The sequence below is a fragment of the Nanorana parkeri genome, unplaced genomic scaffold (genome assembly GCF_000935625.1).
Source record: "Nanorana parkeri isolate BGI_ZX_2015 unplaced genomic scaffold, ASM93562v1 scaffold206, whole genome shotgun sequence".
In the NCBI taxonomy this organism is placed as follows: domain Eukaryota; kingdom Metazoa; phylum Chordata; class Amphibia; order Anura; family Dicroglossidae; genus Nanorana; species Nanorana parkeri.
This window is the reverse complement of record NW_017306474.1, coordinates 33,695-46,774: the sequence shown is the minus strand read 5'-3', so window position 1 is coordinate 46,774 and position 13,080 is coordinate 33,695. Positions and strand designations below refer to the sequence as shown.

At 41.8% G+C, this 13,080-nt stretch overlaps 1 protein-coding gene across 1 annotated transcript in view; it reads right to left on the bottom strand.

Annotated features, from left to right (window-relative positions):
* PIP5K1B (phosphatidylinositol-4-phosphate 5-kinase type 1 beta) overlaps positions 1-12,833 on the bottom strand; it is a 153,086-nt gene extending 140,253 nt beyond the window's left edge. The window contains exon 1 of the mRNA XM_018555659.1: positions 12,489-12,833. The gene's annotated coding sequence lies outside the window, so the exon portion shown is untranslated. The remainder of the gene's footprint in view (positions 1-12,488) is intronic.
* Between the last annotated feature and the right edge of the window lie 247 nt (positions 12,834-13,080).

Sequence of the window (13,080 nt, the reverse complement as noted above, 5' to 3'; positions counted from 1 at the left end):
AAACTAAACAGCGTGGTTGGGGGAATCTCCCCTCTCCACTGGGCTATTGTATTCTGACAGCAACGCACCAATGGCTGCAGTCACTGTTTGCCAGAGAACTTTTGAACTGGCTCCTTAGACAAAAAGTGTATTGCCAGTTTAACACTGACCCCTATAAAACCTCCATAACCCCATCATTAAACTTCCCTTTTGTATACTTAGCCCTTTTTTTCCACACTCACTTGTCTTTACAGGGATCCTCTGCACCAAAGAACAATATCAGCTCCGCAATCCAAGTGACAGAATCTTCTTCTTCAGGTTTTAAGATCCAGGTAATCATTTTCTTGAGGCACCACAGATACTACAAGGTCATTCAATTTAACCAATAACAGGTAATTTTAGACAGAGTTGTTTTAGAGTAGCTTTAAGTAGTTTAAGTTTTAGAGAGAGGTAGTTTTAGGAGACACCCATTTCATGTGCATGGCCAGTGAAAGGTTAGCCATAATGTGACAGTGTCTCACCCAGAATGACAGACTATGAGGTATCTACCCTGCTGGCCGTGTCTTGTAACATAACCAACAGTGAAAGAAGAACTTGGAAGATTGAACATATCCTGCCATTCTCTCAGTCAAGAAAGAGAAGGATTTGATCCATCTTGCTGAGATTTTGCACTAAGTAGGAAACTCTCTATGTAAGCCAATGAGCTTTTCTAGAAGCACTACACTGGCTTAACATTGTATTGTGGCCTCAAACTGGTGCGGAATTAGGCCCCATGTGGCCACTGTAAGTGCCCCCCACATTTGGGATGATTTTTTGTACAATATTCCAAACTGGCACAATACCTGAGCCTATGAGTTATCAGCCAACACTTCTAGCCAAGGCGTCTCATGGCGAAACAATGACTGGATAAAATAACAAAACTTGCCCAATCACTACTGTTTCCCACTGGTAAACCAGTGCCAAAAGGTTTCACATGCACTAGTCAAGTCAAATGCTAGCAGGTGCCTCCAGGCAATCAAATCATTTCTGCACATATGACTGCCTGTTAGTATCTATGGTACCTTTAGTGTGAGTAGAAGTTTACACCTAGAAGTTTACATAGCAAATTAGTAATTTTGATATCATATTAGTTGCACAAATTGAACAGCATTCTCTATAATCCACTTATAAATATTTTGATGCCACAGAGTTAGAAAATTATTTTCCAAAAAACAACAACTTCTAAATATGTCCTTAAATCATAACCATATTCAAGGAGAACCAGTCATAAAAGAGCATTCATGCAAAAATAAGAATATTCAGTCTTTAAGAGTATCTGTAGCCCAAACTTTTATTTTTAGCTTTGAGTAGAGAAGGAATGATTAGAACCCTTGTCCATTTTTTTCTTGCTGTCTGTGTCTTGGGAGATTTTGCTTTACTTTCTGTCCTGGAGCTGCAAAAGAAGCGAGAGGAAATCTCTTCTAAGCGAGGTGAAAATCTGCTCTTAGACAATTTCCAGCAGAGTTGACATTATCAAAAAATTCCTCATTTCCTGTTCTGGAAAAAACTGAAAAATTCTGGATTTCCCATCACTTTCTTGCTGATGACAATGGTTAGAGGACAAAGAAGTGAATCTCCCCATCACAGACACAGACAGCAATAAAAACCTGGCAGTTCTAATAATTCCCTACGTTATCCAAAACTAAAGAAAACGTTTTGCCCAGAGATATCATTTAAAAGATCATAAATGGATAGGCTTGCCAATGAAATATTTGTATTTGTGATCCCATCAGTGAGAAGCACATATCAAAACAATCAGTAGATCAAGAGATAAAGGCACTGAAGTTATATGCAAATCGTAAGGCCTGGTTCACACCTGGGCGTTTTACAGCGCGTTCCTACGCTCTGTAAACCGCTCAACATGTGAAAACCAATGATTGCCTACCAATGAAAACCAATGATTGCGTAGGAACACGCTGCAAAATGCCCTAAGCCCAAAGAAGTACAGGAGCTTCTTTGGTGCGTATTTGCCACGCGTATCCATTGGGATACAGCCAGGCAGCCCTCGGAAACGTGTGTTTGTCGCGCGAATCGCTGTAAAAACGAGCGGTGGGGGCCCGCTGGGTACCGATCCGGCGCTGGGACTGTGCTGGGCCCCCTAGAGGCCCGAGGCCCTGGTGCGTCCGCACCGCCTGCACCGGCGGTAGTTCCGCCACTGAACCCAGCCTAGGTCTTTATGTAAAAGTCCAGCATTGGCCACCTCCCTACCCTTGCCTCCCAAACTTCCATAAGGGCCCATTAACACCAGCAGCCGCGGGCCATGGTGTCCAATCTAGCCTGAATGGAAGACCAACGCAATATGCCTTATGTTCTACTGCTTCAGTTCATACCAATGTAAATTGATGGCGTGTGCTAACTAAAAGTAGGCCGTATTGCATTTTTGCACAGAGCAGCACGTTTCTACTTGCTGAAACTCATCACAACGTGTTGCAGCACATAACAATAACATTGAGAAATTAAAATAAAGCACTGCAATGCAACACCAGTTCAAATGCATGTAATCATGTGCGTTATACACACGATAACAAGCGTGCTGTGTTGTGCATGGGCCCTATTGATCTGGAAATGCGATGGGTGGCTATATTGACCAATGTGCAGGCTAGGCTCAAAAGAATGTTATATTTCCATTACCACACTTCAGCAACAAAAATTGCTTTTTTTGATTCACCAAAGCCATTACCACACAGATTAGAAGAACTGATCACTTATACGTTATAGGTTATTCAATTTTGAGGTGTATTAACTGTGAAAGTCAATTCACAAAGACAGTCACAGGTTATCACCCCTGACCTTCAGGCTGGGGACAACTATGAGTTTCAATGGGGAATCTACTAAGGCTGGCCATACACCTATAGATTTTTTTAGTTCAGGAAAAAATCTAACAGTTTCATCCATCCACCCACTGCGGCTATTGCTTTGTAACAGTCGGCCTTGCTGGCTGCCAAAATACATGATCAGTGCCTGCTTCTGGATGGATGCAGGTGCCGTTTGGTCTACAATTTTGCCAGGCTCCTTTGTTTTTTCAATCGAGGGATGTCGGGTGGGAGGTGACAGACAGGGCTGCCCACTTAGCAAAATTTGGACGGTTCATTATGAACTGGACAAAACTTGCTAAGTGTATGGCCAGTTTTAGGAAGCACTTTAGGTGGCCCTGAATTACCAATTGTGAGATATAATAAAGATTAATTAGAAGAAAGGGCTTTCATCAGCAAAATACCTATTCCAGATCAATTCCACCACTGAGAGATAAAATGAAGTTCAAATAATTCATACATGTTAAAATCAGCTGAAAGTGGATCTAAACCCAAAAACTAAAATTTAATATATTTCAGTTTACAATCCTTAGATGTGGTGGCTGCATTCGTTTTAATTTTTTAGGCCTTCTTTCCTTTATTTTCATCTGGTGATTCGAGGTCTGTTATTTTTTTTTAACTTTCTTTAACAGGCCAAGCTGTCCAGCTGAAGTAGCAGATAGAGGGTTGAGATAAAACATTTAACACTGACAGTGAGGCTTACAATGGTCAGATTTTATTCATTTATGTAAAACATTTATCCCCAAAAGAAAACTGCTTAAAAAGTGTTGGCTAAGGTCTGATTTCATTTGAAAGGCTATGTTCACACCTCAGTGACACCCTGGACCGGCGTCCCGGGGCTGCGGGATCGTGTGCTAGTGCACACAGCAGTTGCCGCGCTGCCCCATTGATTTCAATGGGGTGACATCCGCTTGGCAACCGCTAATAAAATGTACAAGTACCTTTTTTTGCGACACACGCTGTTTTTTTAATTGCACGGGGCAGAATCGCGGTGGGAAACCACGCGATCTGCCCATCGCGATTTAGAAACTAATGGCACCAACAGCATGATCGGCTGCGGTGGGCGACTCCGTGACCGTGCGTCAATCCACACGGTTTTGTCAAGGATTGCAGCACGGTCAGGGGTCGCCCAGGTGTGAACTTAGCCTAAGTCAAGTCGAACTAGATGTACCAGTACATCTAACACCAACCTCTCCACAGGGTGACAATGCTGCTGTCCAAGGGGGGATCCATTGTCCTCCATAGAGTGGAGTCACCCTAAGACAGGAAGTGTGATACTGCCCGGATCACCAGATGAAAATAAAGAAAAAAAAAAAACACAAGAAAAACAAATGCAGTCACTACATTTAAGCATTGGTAAGCTGCACTATATTACATTTTGTATTTTGGGCTTATGATGAACTTTAGTATGAATGTCCTCTGTCAAAAAATATGTCGGTTCAGGGGTATTTAAAAACTAGATTAGGAAAATTTCCTTGAACCTGATTGGTTATCTGGAGTAAACACAAGTTAGGGTGAAACTCAGCAAATCCCCTCCCTTAAATTGCTCTAAACAGGAAGGATTGGTCAGCTTGTCTTTATCAGTACCTTCAAAGTGAAAGGAAAGCTGTCACTGAATACCAGACACTGGCCCCTAACCTTGCGTTTTTAACCAAACCACAAACCCCGCTAGACATGAAGCCCTGCCATTCTAGCTGGAAGTTTTCCAAGACGCTATAGCTTTCAGTCACTTCAAGCAAATAGAAATACTCTGTAAAATGCAATATTGATTTGGTGTAATTTTCCAGAGTAAGGCGTTTAAGACAGGCTTTGAAAACCATGCCCAAGCATTGTTAAATGCTGATGTTTAGAGCCATGTGTGTGCTGACTGAGTAGTACATCAAGATTTTCAGCGCCTTGAGCAAAATATAAATTGACAGCACTTTATGGTTACCTTAGCTGGGGATTTTTTGCAGCTACTCTTTTCTGACCTAAAGAAAATTGTACCCTGTACAATCCATTCTTTTCCAATGGCAGAAGTAACCAAATACATATACAAACTATTGTATCAATATAGTTGTTAGAAGTGAAGGAAAACACATATATTGTTTAATGGGTGAATTATTTGATGCATATAAATAAGACAGACACCTCTAAAAACATCCAAAAAGAATAGCGCAGTTGTTTAAAATGACACGCAATAATAAATTATTGTCAAAGTGCCCTGTTCCCTGACCTGTGACGTTCAAGTGTTTCAGCAGAGGTAAGCAAAGAAACATTATTCCTAAAGCAAGGCATACTTTTTTTGTTATTCTAGCTGAGATTACGTTACATGGGCAATTAGGATGCTAGGTAATGAACGATTAAGAACACAGACACTTGAGACCATATGAGGCATGATACAATAGCTGCGATGCTCACACCCAAGATAGACAAGTGTCACCTGAAGTCATGCAATGGACAAGTACTAGATAACTAAAGTACATCATGATCCTGCGTATGTTCTCACTACAAGATCCACTCTTTCACAGTGCAGTATGTAATGCATTACATACTGCAAACTTCACACGTTTTACTATATTTGTTAATGAGAAGAAATGAAACAGAGACAAGGTACTGTACTTTACTATAAAATCAAATCTGTCAATAGCTTGGCCACCCATTCACAATGCATATAGTGAGGTATACAATGCAACGGTTTAGTTCCATGCATGTGTATCACTTTAGTAATACTAGAAAATGATCAAGAGCGGTATTATAATTGAAGAGTTGAGTACAAGAATTCAGCGACTAAGGGGCATATACACAGAGACCTGATGTGTCAATACCAGAGCCCAGGTGTTATTTTCCAGAGGAAAAGTAGAATTTTCAGTGGTTGCATTAGCTGTTATCTACCAATTTCATTTCCTCCAGATTTTAGGTATCCTAGACTTTCTTTTTTTTTTACCTATCTGGAACAAGTTGCTGTAGATCTTTAAAGGTGCAATTCAGATAAATGGCATAACTAATAGGAGCAGTCACTGCAGGTGAACATCTTCTCCTGGTAACTGTTACTTATGTCTATACCATGAGTGGGCAATCTTCAGCCCACCAGCTGTGGTGAAACTACAAATCCCATGATGGATCTGTTTTTGGGAGTCATGGCTGGGAGAATCATACAATGCATCCTGGGATTTGTCACACCCCTGGTCTATACGGTTTTTGAACTATGTAAGGCCTTATGCTAGCCTTTTATATAGTGGCAATACTGACCATGGCTAGTCTGAAGTCCACAGCATAAGCACAGGTAGAAACCACAGTTTTGGAGACAAAGAAAGAGGATATCTAATCTGTGACCCCAAATACTAAAAGTCACTGCCATAGCTCATCCTCTCCCAACATCAATACTGCTGCATACATACATACATACATACTAGGGATGCCCAGATACCAGTTCAGATACCAGTGCAGATACTTGGCATTTTCATTAAATACTACCAGGGTTGCAGCTAGGATTTAGCTCTGGCGCTCCACCAACCACTGTCCTGAAATCATTAGTCTGTATTGTTTTAGAAAAACTGTCACATGACAATAAACAAAAATGTATCAGTACTCGTATCTATGAGTACTTGGACAAGTATCAGTACTTGTACTTGAAAAAATGGTATCGGTGCATCCCTAATATGTATATATAAAAAACAAATCATACGTTAAAACTGGGCTGGCCATAGATGGAAAGATGTCTTACTGGGAACGACATGAAAAGATACATCTGGCTGTCCTTTGTAGCACTGGGATTTACTGATGTTTCTTGTGCGACTCTCCTATAAAACTAAGCAGTACATGTGTAGTTGCTGTTTTCCTTCTCTATGATAACAGAGAAGGATATCCCCTGTCACACCAGAATTTTCCAAGTTGTAAAAGATCCCTGCGCAACAACAAGGGCTTCGAAAGTCAGAAATAGACAACTGCCTGAGCACCACACTGGGCCATCGGATAAGGACGTGACAGTGGCCCGTTTATAGCCACCCTTACTTGGACACAGTTTTTTGTTTTTTTTTCACTGCTCATATTCTTTTCTATAGTATGAAATAGGCTGAGAGAAAAACATGTACATAAAGGGATTTCCAAAAATACCACCTAGATAACACAAATAAACCTTCAAGAACAAAAGCTAAATGTTTTCAGTTTTCAACAAAGTGGTCACTCCAGTTTGCTCTCATATGTACAGCACATTTGCTTTTCTTTCTACAAAGGTGTGACACACAATCTTGTTATACAAGTTTTGTAAGATAGTTCCACATCGGAATACAGATTTCACTGTCTACAGGCACTGAGCCGGATATTATCTTAAAGTCAACCACCTCATTTAGAGGGTAGTCAGACATGCATACTGCATCTAATTGCCCCCATGGCACAAAGTCTAATAAGTAGTACAGAGTATGCTCAAAACCTCAGCTAAACTCTGTCAATCATATGAATGGATAGGGGAAGTGATGTTCAAAAGGGAGTAAAATACAGGTTTCCGATGCAAGTTTATCTTTTTAACCTACTGGATTGCTAGCTTACCCCGATAGAGGTCAACTGGCAGGTCATGATTATACCCACAGACATGAGATCTTCACCCAATCTTGCTGAAATGACTGGATGAGGCAACTGTCATCTCATATCTGTTGGTAGAGCTCAACATGTGGTGCTCTTCCAATGGTATATCTGTCATGTTCAAAGGGTATTCCTGCTCGTCAAATATAGCTCAGTATACAAGTTTAAAGGAGTAGCAGATGATGCACTTAATAACAAATACACTGGATTAGTTAATTAGTTTTTTTTGTAAAATAATAAGGGAATGCTTGGAATGTCTGACACACATTCACAGAGAACATCACACGCACCAGGGGTTACTTAATAACAATATGTTGCAATAATTGTATATTAGGTATAATAAACACTGTCCTAAGTCACTAAAAGTGATCACAGACCTTTTACCGAGGTCATACATGAAGGGTCTATCCAACCACCCTCACAACATGCTGTCTCCAGAGCACTGTAAGGGTAGGTTCACACCTAGGCAATTCAGATGCCAAGCTGTTTTCGCGCGTTTTCGATCGTGCGACTGTTCATTGTAAACCGGGCGGTTGCTGCACATTTTTCAATGCATAGAGATGTCTATGGGACCCAAACCGCGCGACAACTGCCCGAAAATAGCTCCTGCACCTTGTCGCGCGACAGGCGGTTTTGGTCGCGCGACAAACCGCAAAAGTGTGAGCAGCCTCCATTGACTTCAATGTGAATCTGTGTTTTGCGCCGTAAATCGCCTAGGTGTGCACCGGCCCTAAATTCACCATACAGGTTTATGTGAATGAACTGGTGAGGGGAAAGAGGCTGACAATACCTTTCGGGTGGGTGGGGGGGCCACTGTTTGGTGTCATCAGCAGCAGCTGGCTGGAGAGATCAAGAAAGCCCCACAGACATGAGACTGAATGGAAAGGGCGACAGTAAATGAATGTCTATGGGAACCTCCGCTATAAACAGGATGCACACCTTGTCCTTATTCTCATAGAAAGTGAAAAAACAGCACCCAATTATTTTGCTGCGGTTTACCAGGTTTTTTTGCCAATATGCCTACATAACAGTCAAAATGTAGCAACAAAATCGGAAGACGTATGACTAAGTGAATGGCATTGGCTTAATATTGCTAATTTTCTTAATAAACCTGAACAACTTATCCTTATGAGAGGAACAAAAGTAATACAGCATCAGCTAGGACTGCAACCAACTAATCGATTCATCGATAATGAGAATTGTTGTCAACTATTCTCATCAATTAGTTGATCTGGAACCCCTAGTTCTCTCCTCCATGCTGGAAGCCAGTGTTTCATCGGCTCTGTGGTCCCTCTGATCCCTGCTGCTCCCAGACAAACAAGCACATAACGTAGACATACTTTCTACCCTTACTAAAAGGAAGTAAGCCACAATATTCCTACACCTGTCTGATTCCCATAGCTTTCCATAACAAGTAGGGAAGAAGGCCACTTTTACCCATATCTATAATGATGTGCCTGAGAATGTCTACTCTGACTGGAGAAGAACAATGATGGTACAATCTGCCCATATAACTGCTTCAAGAAGGTTCGGATAAAGTGCAGTTTTTTAATGTGGATTAAAAGAATACAAACTATGCTTAAAAGCCTAACTGAAAATACCAGAGTGGAATTAAGCACTATTCCCATGAGAAAATATATATGTTGGGAACTTGCCAAAAAAATGTGTATAGTTGGGGTTGTACCGTTTTCTTAGATGCTAGAGGACTTTGCCCTGGCAAGGCCTTGATCCACCCACATTGCCTCAAAATAATAAGAGCCCTCACGCATTTAGAGTTTTTCTACCAAATAAGACAATGTATAATATTTTACCAACCAAGAATTGTATTATTCATTTGTCAGGTCTTCCATTAAAAGAAACATATTGGTTCGGCCATGAAACCATATTGCCACTTCTCTGTAATGCACTTGCTGAGTGCCACTGCTCTTTAAAAGAGGAAGAACCAACAATATTGCATTGTATTCTGACAGAATAGGCAATGCAGCATCTGACGTTCAAAAAAAGTCATGCAAATGAACAAGCAAATTAGATAAAAATTAATGTCTACCGTGTACATGGCTTGAAGAGCTTCAACGAGCCACAAAAAGGCATACAATCCCTCCCAACCATTTGTTATATCAGATCCTAAAGCCAAACTACAGCCAAAGGTTTTGGACAGAATGGTAAAAAGATAGGATCTGTCAAGTTTCACTGTTAAGTAGACTTTCCCGCACTTCCTGTCTAATTTACAGTTGTCAGGGTGAACAGGAAGTAAGGGGAAATGTCTCCTATTAGGACCAATTCAGCAATAAATCATGTTTAATAGAGTGGGGAAGAATATGAGCCTCAGTCAGGACATTTCTAGCTCTCAATTCCCGTCCAGGTGTCCAACGTGAGTCTAAATAGGAGGTGAGGACTCAGAAAGCCATAACCATTTGACAGAGGTTACAGCCATTCCCAGGTCTCTATCCAAAACTTTAATAAATGTTTTGGCTGGAGTTGGTATATACAATCTCACTCCCAAGGCTTTGTAGAATTCCTGACATTCTAAAGAACTAGAGGAGTCTGAATCATCATATTTAATACAGTACTGTGTATGCAATTATAAAGCATTGATATAACAGAGATGAAAAAAACATATTCCTAAACCTTATCGATTAAAGCAAAGCAAAAGCAGTGCATAACCTATAGCAACCAATATAAAATAATCTATAAATTGAGCAGCTTCTGTGATCTGAAATAGGATTGGCTGCTACGGTTAATTGACTAAAAACATCCTTTTTGCGCCATTTACTGGAAAAGCAAAGACGTCATGGGTAACATTGTTATTAGAGTTTGAAACAGCACTCACAATAGCTTCCTATCATTCCGAACACATAGCTCAAACTACCAAATCTGTCACTGAAAGTTGGCCATACACATAGAAATCTGTGAACACAAACAAGTGATTCATCACCAGTTAACATATCCCGCAATGTAATACATACAGCATTGTTTTGCGCTTTGCGATAAACTGAAAGTGATGGTCAAAAAATATGGCTGATCAAGTATGATTAAAGAAGAACTCCGGGCAAATAAAATCTTAGCCCTTGAAGTGGGGCTACCTCAGCACGGCAAGGGTTAGGTAATCCTTTTGCCTAGGGAGCTAAAATAACAAAGTTATACTCACCCAAACTGCGATCCCGGCTTGCTCTTAGACCGGTCGCTTCAGCCTCGCTCCCCCTCCACTCCAGCAGTCTAAGGTTCAGTGAGTCATCACGTCCTATACAGCGTATAGACCGCGAGGACGCCGAGAGACATACCTTCGCTGGAGCGGAGGTGGATAGAGGCTGATGTGAGCGGTGTAGGAGCCTGCCAGGATTGTGGTTCAGGTGAATATATCTCTGTTATTTTAGCTCCCTAGACTCAAACAGGCACTTATATCTTTCAATTTAGAGTAATCGAGCGCAGAAGTCTTTATGCAATTATACAAGCACTTAACCCTTGCAGCGTGGAATTGTTAACATTTTATTTTCCCAGAATTCTTCTTTGAAACCAAATCGTTTACCTGTATATATGATTTTCGTCTCCGTCGCACACACAGATATTTGAGAGATCATAAGCGGACGGCAACATTTTGCTACTGCTACTGATACTGCTGCGTCAAAATCGATCAAGAGCTCTCTAAGTTGATCAAATAGAGGGTCTCTGTTTTGATTCAATTAGTCAGTTTTGTAGCATTGAATGACCGACTGAATGATCATATAGATATGTCTGTGGCTACCATTACAGGCAATGGCAAAGCCTGACATACAGCAGAGTTTAGAACAAACACCGACTACACATAGGATCAAAAGATGGAGAAAAGTGGGGGACACGTAGACCACTGCTGTGTCATCTTATTATTGTGTGAGGAGTTAACAACAAGAAGGAGAATCCACATTTATGTGACATGTGTCCACCTGACTCATTCATGGTTTCAAGCATGTAAACCCAATTACTAATATGCCATATAAACAGCAGATGTCAAACAATGCAGCAAAGAGTAAACATGGGGGATGTTGAAGGCTACAAGCACAGCAGAAAATCATCTTATAGGCTACATTCACATATACGCAGATGACGTATATCTGTCGTATGACAGATATCTGGGAAGTAGAAAGAAACTTGATGATCCCCAGATCCCTTTCTCCTACTTCAGATGTACCTGACTTTACATGGGCTTAGCTGTGTTTACATGCGTTCAGCCTTGTTTACAGTTTCCTGGAGCCACAGAATTCTATTTTCTCTAGGTAAATGACCAGGTTGAATGATATCATTAAGGGTTCATGCATATGGGTGTCTGAGCCACTATAGTGTAAACATCAGACTCTTTCTCATAGTAGTCAATGGCTGCATGCGGCTGTACGCTGGTATATATCAGTCCTTGCGTACAGCTGTGTATGCGTACAGACGTATATCAGTTTTTCTGTCTGTATTCATATGCTGCTGTATTCAAGTTCCTGGTGTGTACCTGTTTACAGCCATTGGCTTCTATAGAAGGCTGGACGCAGCACCTGCAGGGGGAAATACGCAGGTATTTACGTTGTACAGGCTCAGTTGTCAGATTCGGGCCGATATACATCTATGCATTGCGGGAAGGCATGCGTTAACGGCACATGCTTTGACGTGTTGCGGTGCCAATTTGAAGAGCATGCCAACACACATGTTGCAAGGTGCTGTAATGCATGGAAACCCACTACAGCGCATTGCTGTGTCCTGTGGGCAAAATCTTGAGACGTGTCCGATAACTGGTCGCTTTCGTGCGTCAGAAGCCTGCCTTAACTGAACGCACATTAATGCGTGGCATAAGGCCTGTGCTTTAGCGCAGCACACGTATGTAAATGAGCCCCATTAGCATTTAGAAATGTCCTGTTGGTCAGTGTGAATGCGGCCATAGACGATAAGTCAACTTGTATGTAAAGTTAGTACATATAGATTGCAGAGGAATAATAACATGAGCACTAAGTCCATGTAAACACTACACACGGATGAAGAACCAAACAGGTGGACCCATAGGCACCATTCCTATGACAAGCACATCATGGCACATCTATACCCCCCATGACAGATGACAGAGGTGGCAAACTTGGCGCTCACCTTGATGTTTTGATGCTTGGAATGGTGTCAGCACAGCAGCCCCATGGTTGTTCTTTTTCCAGCATATGAAATAAGAATGCGGCAGATCCCCGGGTGAAGAAGGTGCTCCGATCCTCGTCTGACTACACAGTGCACACACATAGACAGCCGTGACATTAGGCCCCCGCCCCCGCCTGTCTGATGGGCTCAATGCTAAAGTGGCGTCGCCTCTCCCCGGACTCTCCCCAGCACACACATACACTGCACTGATACTATAGCAGGCCCCGCCTGACTAGCCCGGAGCCCCCTCCCTGGGCCGCTTCCTTCTACTGAGCAGCATCATCGCATTCTAATACAGTACAACCAGTGTAGTCACACATGCTTGGATTGTGCCGCCTTCACTCGCTGCTCACCAGCTGCACCATCACTGTCCATGCACAATGACTACAGAAGAATGAGGGGGATTTATCAACACTGGAGAAGATGCCCATTGCAACCAAACACCTTCTAGCTTTCATTTTCTAAGCTTAAGTGCACAAACTGAAGAGAGAAGATGATTTGTTACTATGGGCAACAGCTCCAGATTGCCCCCCCCCCCCCCACCTTCGCAGCA